A 10337-nucleotide genomic window follows, 5' to 3' on the forward strand; every position below is an offset into this window, starting at 1 on the left:
CCTCGCCCCTGCCTCTCTGCCTACTTGTGATCTCTGTCAAATAAATAAAATAAAATCTTAAAAAAAAAAAAAAAAAACCCAGGGGCGCCTGGGTGGCTCTGTGGGTTAAGCCTCTGCTTTCAGCTTGGGTCATGATCCCAGGGTCCTGGGATCGAGCCCCGTGTCAGGCTCTCTGCTCAGCGGGGAGCCTTCCCCCCCCTCTCTGCCTGCCTCTCTGCCTGCTTGTGATCTCTGTCTGTCAAATAAATAAATAAATAAAATCTTTAAAAAAAAAAAACCAAATTGTTCTAAATAAGCACCAATGTAACAGCTGCAATATATGTCTATGAAAACACTGTATGTAACAGACACCAATGGTCAGGGTTTCGAAGCATTACAGTATGTTAATAAATCCCAGCATTTGCATGCTATCCACCTTCCATCTGCAGCGAAAATGAAGCCTCTGGTTGCAAGTGAGTATATTAGAATAACTATCATTTGTGGCTCTGCCAGTAGTTCAATTGCCAATTCTATAACTGCTCTTCATCATCCTTCTTCTAGGATGAAAGAAACTAAGACAGTAAGCTGGATACATCCAGCTCAGTTCCCTCCAAGCACACCTCTCTTTCTATAATCAAACTCAACAGAAACAGGCTCTTGCTACTGAAACCTCAAGCACGAAGAGGCTGTTCCTCTTTAGAAAATAAGTAAGCAGACATCAAAGATTTATTAAGAAATTTGATTAAGAAACTTTTCCAGTCTTCCTACATAGCAGACACCTACTATTGGCATATGGTGTAGCTAGAATTGGGTATATAGACTTTTACTTTTGCCTTTGGATCATGTGTTAATTAATACACATCCCTCAAGTTGGACACTGTAATGAAAGATTAACAAAATAACAACCCTTGCAGGAATTTAGTCCTTGAATATGAAACTTCATTCAGATGTGTCAAAATATTTTTGTCATTCACCACTTAATTCAGGAGTGAGGTTTAAATTCCGTGTAGAATTGAGAAGTTAGTAATACCTAATCAATGACGATTTTACTCCAGTGAAATATCAAGGCAAAATGTTTCCTGCCCAAGGACAGTATTCCACATATTACCATAATGAAAACAGCATGTGTGGGGGGGGGAGAAGATCTTGTCGGGGGGGAATAACTGCTTTATTCCTTCAACCATTCATTTAGATTCCAAGATTGTCTCAGTGGGTAACCAAACTTCAAAACTGCAGAAGAATGCAAGTACTTAACATTGGATTTGTCTCTAGAGATAAGCTTCCAATCTAAGTCACTTGGATAAAAATACATTAAAAAGTTAAAATATATTAAAAAGTTAAAACTGTAAAATCATAAAGTGGAAAAGAAAAGCCCATCCAGAAAAGGAAGAATTTGCATAACTTATGTAATTTGTTCAAATATCACATTATTGCTCCAATTTCTACTTCGCTTTTCTGGGGCTAACTTTGCCTGCCAGATTCTCTTCGCTCACTCAACATGGCTGTCATCTTCACTGTCAAGGCTCATCTTCACTAACATAGCAAGCAGACCTTTGAAAATAAATTATACTATGTTTCTGAAAGCTATAAGGAGATTGAGGAATGGCACATTTCAGGGGACACTGTTGACAAAGGTATAAAAACTCCAACTTAATTACCAATTGTTCCTAAAAAGTATGCTCATGATTTCTCCCCCTAAATTCTTCATTTACCTGTTACAACTGACCATTCACCTTGTCTACAGGTCTAATATAAACTAGAAGATAAAGCAATTAAGAAAAAGAATCAGCCTCTAGTCCTAAGTAGCCTATCAGTGTCACACTAAAGTCCAGATGTTACCTCCAGAATTCTCAACATCCTCTGACTCACACAGGAACACTACCTTGATCTTACTTCAGGTGAATGGGGGTGTGAGGGTATGATTTGTAACAATGTCTGCAAAATTTCAAAATATTAAGTTTAAAAAATGCATTTTTAAAAATAAATCACTTTAGAAGCAAACTAGCTGTTTGAGGGTATACAAAGAAAATAAGTTGTTTAAATTCATTGTTTTTCAATCAGTTGTATTGCTATGTAGCCAGAGGTACAGTTTGTGCTTAAGAACCAGGCTCCAAACTCAGAAAGTCTTAACCCAAATTCTGTCTTTAACACTCACTAGCCATTTAACCTTGGGTTATTTCCCTCCCTCTAAGAAGCAGTTCTTTCATCTGTAATAAAAATCATAATAGCGCCTACCTTACAAAGTTGTTGCAGATGTAAATGAGATGACATATATAGTTTAGCTGTGTGAAGAACATAGTGAGCTATTATTATTTTTAATAATATATTGAGAATATATTTAATATATATTGAAAAATACATGTCTATAATGTAGGATGAGTGATTGAAACTGGGAATAATTTTTATACAGTTTATATATACCTTATGTACAGAAGTTATATATTTTATAAAATAAATACTTTGCTAAGTTTATTATTGTTTTCACCTAATTTTGTTTCTGTTTATTTAAAGGTGTTTTATTTTGCAATCATGAGATCTGTTATTCCATATGTCCTATGGTATTTACAGATTATGCTTGAATTGCTCAAAAACCAGTAATTGACTTGGGATAACTGAGATAAATGAGTCTTCAAATTTTTTTTCTCCACATTTACTATTTTATCTCATTTATTGGTTTTATTCAAGACAAACTGAAGTGACCAGTTTGATTCAATCCTAAACTATCTTTTGTACAGTAGTTGTACAATCAAACCATTTTTCCAAAAATTAAAGATTTGGGAGTAAGAATAAAAGATGTCACTGACAAAATGCTCAGCTCTCAATTTCAGTGTGACAATTTGATACTTAGTTATATAACTGGAGGACCACATCTGTAAGCTCTATTACTAAAAGGACCTGGTCTCACAGCATTTAGAAACCTCAGTATCCTAGGTATTAAACAAGCCACTATCTAGATGTCTTAACTTGAGTCAAACTATCAGAAATACTCAACGCTGTGAAAACTCACCCAAGAACATCCACATAATCATGTTATAGGTGACGCTTTTGATCACACAGTCCTTGATAAAGTCTGTGTCAAATGCCATTGTAAAATGTTTTTTTGCTGAATTGATCTGAAGCTAACCAACACTGTAGATTCAATAACATACTTCACAAACACAAGAATGTTCCATTGAACTCTTAGCAGGCATGATGGATATCCCTAAGATCTAAAGCATACTGACATTTCTCAGGCACTGAATCGGATGTTGTCAAATGAAGCAGCCTCAGCCAGCTGAATCTATTTGGTCCATGTAAAGATCTTCCTATATAGCATGTGAATACTGATTTTCCCCTTGGAAAACTCCTTAGAAATTTCAAAAGATTGAGAGGCTCAAGAGTCTTCCCTCTAGCCAATGCCTGGTTTCATCTGGTCAGCCAACCTTTTAATGACACAAGAGTGACCACCAATAAATCTCAGACTGTAATTATTCACCAGCACTCCTTAGGCCCTGGTTACTCCTTTCACATCATCAAACCCTTTGAAGTTTTGTGAGGGTCCATCTTTAATTTAGATGAAAGATTTCACTCTGTAGGTTTCTGAAATACACTCGGGAAAAGGATGAGTTCATTTATTCCTACAGCCATTCCTCACTCGCTTCTTTGTTCTGCAGGTGACATTTATTTTATTTTTTAAAAGATTTTTGTTTATTCATTTGAGGCAGAGAGATACACACACACAGAGAGAGAGAATATAAGCAGGAGGGGAGGGAGAGGGAGAGGCAAACACATGACCTAAACCGAAGGCAGACGCTTAACCACCTCAGCCACCCAGGAGCTCCACGCAGGTGACATTTAAACTACAGTATTTTGAACTCTAAGGTCAAGGGAAGGGAAGAAATACCATTTGCCTCTGTGGTCTATAATTCAGAATCTGACTATCTGAGTTCCCACAAATATGGAGTAGTAGGTCCTGGTGTCAGTCACAGCCAACAACAACAACAACAACAAAATCACTTGATCAAACTAAAAGTTCCCAAAGAATGAACCCAAAGCAAAATAGCTAGGCTATGAGAAAGAGGACTTCCTATAAAACAGAAAAGCAACCTTCAGACAATATCAATAGCATATCAATAAACAAGAGAGATGCTAAGATTGCAAATTAAGATGTAATCTTAATTTGTAAGATTGGTTGACGGTTAAATTAGAATCTTTCATTTCAGTATGTATAGTTTCCCAGTTTAAGACACTTTTCTGAACCTCAACCCTGTATCTAGAGAAGTTTTTCTAGTATCTTAACATTTGGGTCTCAGCTTAAACATCACCTATTTAATTAAATCTTCTCTATCCTTCCAAACTAGATTAAATCATGTGTTATATGTTGGCATAATATTCTTTACTTCTTCATAATGTTCATTGCAATTAAAATTAATTATTTTTGCAATTACTTGCTTAATTATTAGCCCTTCTGCTGGATTTAACATTGTAGTAGGTAGGACAATGTCTATTTTGTTTCCTGACATAGTGAATATGGCTGATATTTATTTATTGAGTTATCAGTATTTGAAAACTGAATATCAAAACTGACATATCTAAGGACCTATAATTTTAGACCAGATCAGACTTTACATTTCAATTGGTAAAGTCTCTATTCCAATGTGGAGATCCTCTCTCAAAGTATTTAACTGATAATCAACTGGTTGTTCCCTAAACAATTCCAACAAAGGGTCAATAAATAATCTGTAAGAATTTGTTATTTGTCAACCACTCATCATTTATTAGAAATTGTTCCATCAAGTGCTTCCTATAACTTGTGTGTGTCTATTGAGACTTAGAAACAATCCAGAATAAAATCCATTCCTTCTATACAAGAATACTCAAAGCAACTGATTTCTGTGCACTGATTTTGTATCCTGACACTTTACTGAATTTGGGTATGAGTTCTAGCAGTTTTGCACCCCAAACCATAAGATAATTAGGAATAAACCTAACCAAAGAGGCAAAGAATCTGTATGCAGAAAACTATAAAGTACTCAAGAAAGAAAATGAGGAAGACACAAAGAAATGGAAAAATGTTCTATGCTCATGGATTGGAAGAACAAATATTGTGAAAATGTCTTTGCTACCTAAAGCAATCTACATATTTAATGCAATCCCTATAAAATACCATCAATTTTTTTCAAAAAATGGAAAAAAGAATCCTAAAATTTATAAAGAACCAGAAAAGATCCCCAAATAGCCAGAGAAATGTTGAAAAAGAAAACCACAGTTGGTGGCATCACAATTCCAGACTTCAAGCTCTATTACAAAGCTATGGTAAAAAAAAAAATACAAATCAAACACACAGTGAGATACCACCTCACACCAGTCAGAATGGCTAAAATTAACAAGTCAGGAAATGACAGATGTTGGAGAGGATGCGAAGAAAGGGGAACCTACCTACACTGTTGGTGGAAATGTAAGGTGGTGCAGCCACTCTGGAAAAAAGCATGGAGTTTCCTCCAAAAGTTGAAAATAGAGCTACCCTATGACCCAGCAATCGCACTACTGGGTATTTACCCTAAAGATACAAATGCAGTGATCTGAAGGGGCATATGCACCCCAGTGTTTTAAGCAGCAATGTCCATAATAGCCACACTATGGAAAGACCCTAGATGTCCATGGACAGATGAATGGATAAGGATGTGGTGCGCATATATATCCACAATAGAATACTATGCAGCCATCAAAAAAAACCAGAAATCTTGCCGTTTGCAACAACGTGGATGGAACTAGAGGCTATTTTGCTAAGTGAAATAAGTCAATCAGAGAAAGAATTATCATATGATCTTGCTTGATATGAGGAATTTGAGAGGCAGGTTGGGGGGTTGTGAGGGGTAGGGAGGGAAAAAATGAAACAAGATGGGACTGGGAAGGAGACAAACCATAAGAGACTCTTAATCTCATGAAATAAACTGAGGCTTGCTGGGGGTTTGGGAAAGGAGGGATAGGGTGCCTGGCATGTGCCATGGTGAGTGCTATGAAATATGTAAGCCTGATGAATCACAGACCTGTACCCCTGGGGCAAATAATACATTATGTTAATTTAAAAAGAAAGAGAGAGAGAGAGAGAGAGAGAGAGAAAGAAAGAAAGAAAGAAAGAAAGAAAGAAAGAAAGAAAGAAAGAAAGAAAGAAAAAGAAAAGAAAGAAAAGAAAAGACTTAAAAAGGAGCCATAATGTGCACCAATAGGTCTTCGTTCCTATAGGCTTAAATCCTTGGTTCTTCTAAATATTCCTCATGTGAATACAATATGTTAATATTGATTTCTCCTCACAATTTGGTTTTAATTCTCCTGACAGTCATTGTTCATTTATTCAGCCTGTGTTCCAATGTAACCAAATCCCTTAACACTCCAAATGTGGTATGATCCAGACAAAGTACAGTATAACCATTATCTTCCTTGATCTGAACTCCATAATTTTATTGGCATAGCTAAGTTTGCATTGCTAGTAGTATCCTACCACCTCTATGAAAAATGGAATTCTACTGAGCTCAGCACCTGCTGAATAAAGCTATGATTTCTCCTGGAAATCTAAGGGTGACTTTTCTTTGCCATATGTTATCAGTACTATATTTAATTCCCATTTCTTTGGGAAAGATTATATGATATAGGGTACTTAGAAGTGTCCTAAAGTCTATTCCATAACAGACATTAAAAAATAGTTCTTTTTCCTCTTCCTTTCCTTTCGATTATTTTTATTTGTCTCAAGACTCCACCCAACAGAGCCAAGTCTTTTTGTGTTGCTTGATCACTTCCAGTGGTAGAATCCTGAGAATTGCTTTGGTCTGCAAAGGGTACCAATGAAGTTTTCATTTCAGTGGTGACATATTTTCTGGGCTTTTATTTAAAAACCCAGCTACAGAAGGACGCAATGCATCAAGTCTCTGAGTGTCAGTGTCTATGGCTCCTATAAGCAGGGGCAGCCTTGTTGAATCTCTCTCTGCCTTTCCATTTCCAGTAAGAAACCATGACATGAGCCTATTGCCATTTTTCACAAAGACCTTAGGGCTGTGAGTACAAAAAAGAAACTCTGCCACAATTTACTTTCTGTTTCTTATTAACTTATAAACTACACTATGTGAATTGCTGCAGAAAAATAATATCACCTTTCCTCTAAGTTGTAAAATGTCATGTTCTGATACTTGCAGGTACTCTTATACTTTCTTTTACTGGGTTCATTTGGCTTAATTTATTTATTTCTTTTCTTCCTTTCCATAAGAAAATGAACATGTAACAGTCTTATCTGTTTATTTATTACTATTATTTGTTCATTTATTTACACATAATACACATAATTTTAGAGACAAATACCTTTATAGGTAACAAAAGGAAAAAAAAAGCTATTTTCTGCTCCATTTCTCTGTATTCCAAAGTCCTGATCATCACAAGTAAACATTTTCATCTTTCTAAAGTTATTTCTTCTGCTACCTGCATTTTACTTGTTAATAAAATATTACATACCTATATCTTGATTTTTCAGTTTTTTTAGAATATCTAATCCTTCGAATAATACAAGAAGAGTATTTGAGACTTTTTACAAATGTCCACTTCTCTCTCTTTCCCTCTCTTACCTTATCACCATCTTCTCAATCTATGTCATAATTTTTATCAGATTAATATTTAATACATATATTATTATAACTATATTTATTAGAGCTCACCCAGATAGCATTCTTTAATTATGTTTCCTTCATTGCAAATATTTGGTTTTTCTGGGAGTTAGTAATTACATTTTTTTATTCCATTTACTTTGCTTTATAAGTAATCAACACTAGTTCATCCTCAACTTGTAAAACAGAACTTTAAAAATATGCTTAAACGTGGTCAAACACATCAGGTGAAGCTTTCAGTATCTACTAGAACATTGTCTCCTCTCCACCTTGGACTTGGCTGAGTAACTATTTTCCTGAGACTCTCTTGCACTATTATCTTGAAATTCTCTTCACCTTCCTTCTGTTTCACCTCTATATCTCAGATTCCATGTTTTATTCTTCCTTAGTTTACCCCACTTTGTTACTGGCACATTTTTCAGGTGGTTTCCTGAGAACGGTTTCATAGGAAGTAAATTTTTGAGACATTGCGTGTCTGAAAATATTTTTATTTCTGCCTTCACTCTTGATTGATAGTTTAGCTGAGTATAGTATTATAAGTTGAAAATCATCTTCCCTCAGGACTCTTATACAATACTCTACTGTTTTCTTTCACTGTTTTATTAAAAAGCGAAAAGGAGGTTGATACTTGAACTATATGTATGATTTCATAATTTTTTACACTTTGTTCTGTTCTCTCATTTGGAACTCATATTATTCACTAGTTGTACCTTTTGGAAAAATATTATTTTCTTAACTTCTCTTCGAATTTTTCACCTTTTGTCTTTTGGTGTTAGTTCTAAGAAGACTGCCTCAAATATATTTATTCCAACCATCTTACTGATTTTTAGGCTTATTCTTATCCTGCTTGTAGTTTGAAAGAGTTCTTTCTTATTCAAGAGAAGCTCCCTTGTGAAAATATCCTGTTCTTTGTTCAAATGCAATGTCTTCTCTTACTGAGAACTTTACTTGCAGTTTCTTTCTTTTATCTTTTTTTTTTTTTAATTTTTAGGAATTATTATCTGTCAATTTTATTTCCATTTTGTTAGAGTCTGTGGAAGAGCAGCTGAAGATAACTCAGTGGTTGTTCCTATCCATTCAGTGGCCAGAGCAGTGGGAGTGGCAGACCAGTCTTCAGGGGCTGGCTGGGCATTCCAGTCTTCAGTAGGGAACTGCTGAGTAGGAAAAGAGGGCACCTGGATGCCTTCTTCAGGTTGCAACTTCAGGTTGAGTAGCAGTGAACTCACGAACTGGAGTGATCCACTTGACCCTGAAATTCCTCCTTGGTCACAGCATTTTCAGTAGAGGCCTGTTCTTCCTTTTCAAGTTCTTCAGGATCTCTGAAGAAGTAGAGATCAGGCCTGACCTCCCATGTTTTTTTTACAGGAAATGGTGCCATGCTTGTGTAGAACTTCCAGGGCTAGCATCCACCACATCAGACCCACTGAGTGAGCTTCACTCTTGTTGCAAGAGAGAGCAGCGTCCACAAAGTGCAGAGAAGAGTCTGTGTTACACTCCGGTGGTAGGCAGGTTAATAAAAGACAATTCTGTGAGAAGTTGATAGTCAGCTTTGGGATCAATAACCACCAAAAGTCTCAGCTCCTGGAAGGCTGCTTGGATCTTGTTAATGAAGTTTTCAGGAGTGAAGGAGTGGCTCCAATAGCAGCAACAAATTCCAACATGGTTTATTGACCAGTATTCCTGGATGATATACAGTGACATCAGCTGGGTTTTCAGTGCAACAATGACATGAGCTGCCAGTAGAAGCTTCTCCCAGGTTCTCTTCAGATTTATGATGTAGATGTCACCACTTTTCCTTCTGTAGATGTACTGTCCCATTTGAAAGTAAAGGTTGGTGCCGCTTAACTGGATTCCTGCTGTAAGGAATTTGAGGGCATCCCCTTCCTTCATTTGCAGAACATCAAGGACTCAGGACATTGTGAAAGTTTCCCTTTAAGTTATGATGGGAATGCAAAACAAGGCCCAGGTAGTGCTCTTTGTTTTTTTAGTTTTATTGTCTTTCCTTTATCAACTTTGTTTCCTCTGAGTCTCCCTTCTCTACTTGTTCACTTTGGTTTTTGCCTTCTGCATTATGAAGTTCCAATGTTTGATTTTCCCTAGTCAGCAACTTATATTTAAATATGAGATCATAAAACTTTGAAGAAGGAAAAAAGTCATTGGATTGATGGCTCTCACCAAGAGCAATAAACAGGGGACCATGCTACTTCACTTGAGATGTCCTAATGATAGTTTTGTAAACCTTTTGTTTTGAGCCAGTCTTTTGAGCCCAGGCTAGGAACTCTTTAGGTTACTTCTCAATGACACTACCATCAGCATTCTGAGAGCCAAAAAGAAAAGAAGGCTGAAAGACTCCCAGTACAGAACACTGATTTCCACTCAATCTTCTTGCTTCCATTTCAGGGCTACACCCTGTTCTTTGTTTTGCTTAATGTCCCTGAGTTAACAGTCTCTTTAGATCAACTTTGCCAGAAATGGAAACTTAATTTCCTCTGCTGGGAAATTCTTCTGACTTGGATTTAACCTGGCTATGATGGCTTGGAGAGGTGATCTGGGAGTGTAGCTACTCCTGAAATAAAATATTCCTTTCACCAATCTTTCTGATTTTAGCTTTGTCTCCTAAGCCCAATTCAGAAGTATCTGGTACCCCCAACTCCTACAATTTTGGGGGCTATACAGGTAAATTGGTTATCTTATTTTTTGTACCCCCCATATGCTCTTCTTTCTCGT

General features: G+C 36.3%; 1 pseudogene across 1 annotated transcript; it reads right to left on the reverse strand.

The window, feature by feature from the left end:
- Positions 1-8620: 8620 nt before the first annotated feature.
- LOC309843982 (small ribosomal subunit protein uS2 pseudogene) lies at positions 8621-10005 on the reverse strand (annotated as a pseudogene). The gene is made up of 2 exons: positions 9918-10005; positions 8621-9517 (listed from the first exon to the last, which is right to left on the reverse strand). The product of its transcript is annotated as a small ribosomal subunit protein uS2 pseudogene (transcript).
- Between the last annotated feature and the right edge of the window lie 332 nt (positions 10006-10337).

The sequence above is a fragment of the Mustela nivalis genome (assembly GCF_964662115.1).
Source record: "Mustela nivalis genome assembly, chromosome: 11".
Lineage (NCBI taxonomy): Eukaryota > Metazoa > Chordata > Mammalia > Carnivora > Mustelidae > Mustela > Mustela nivalis.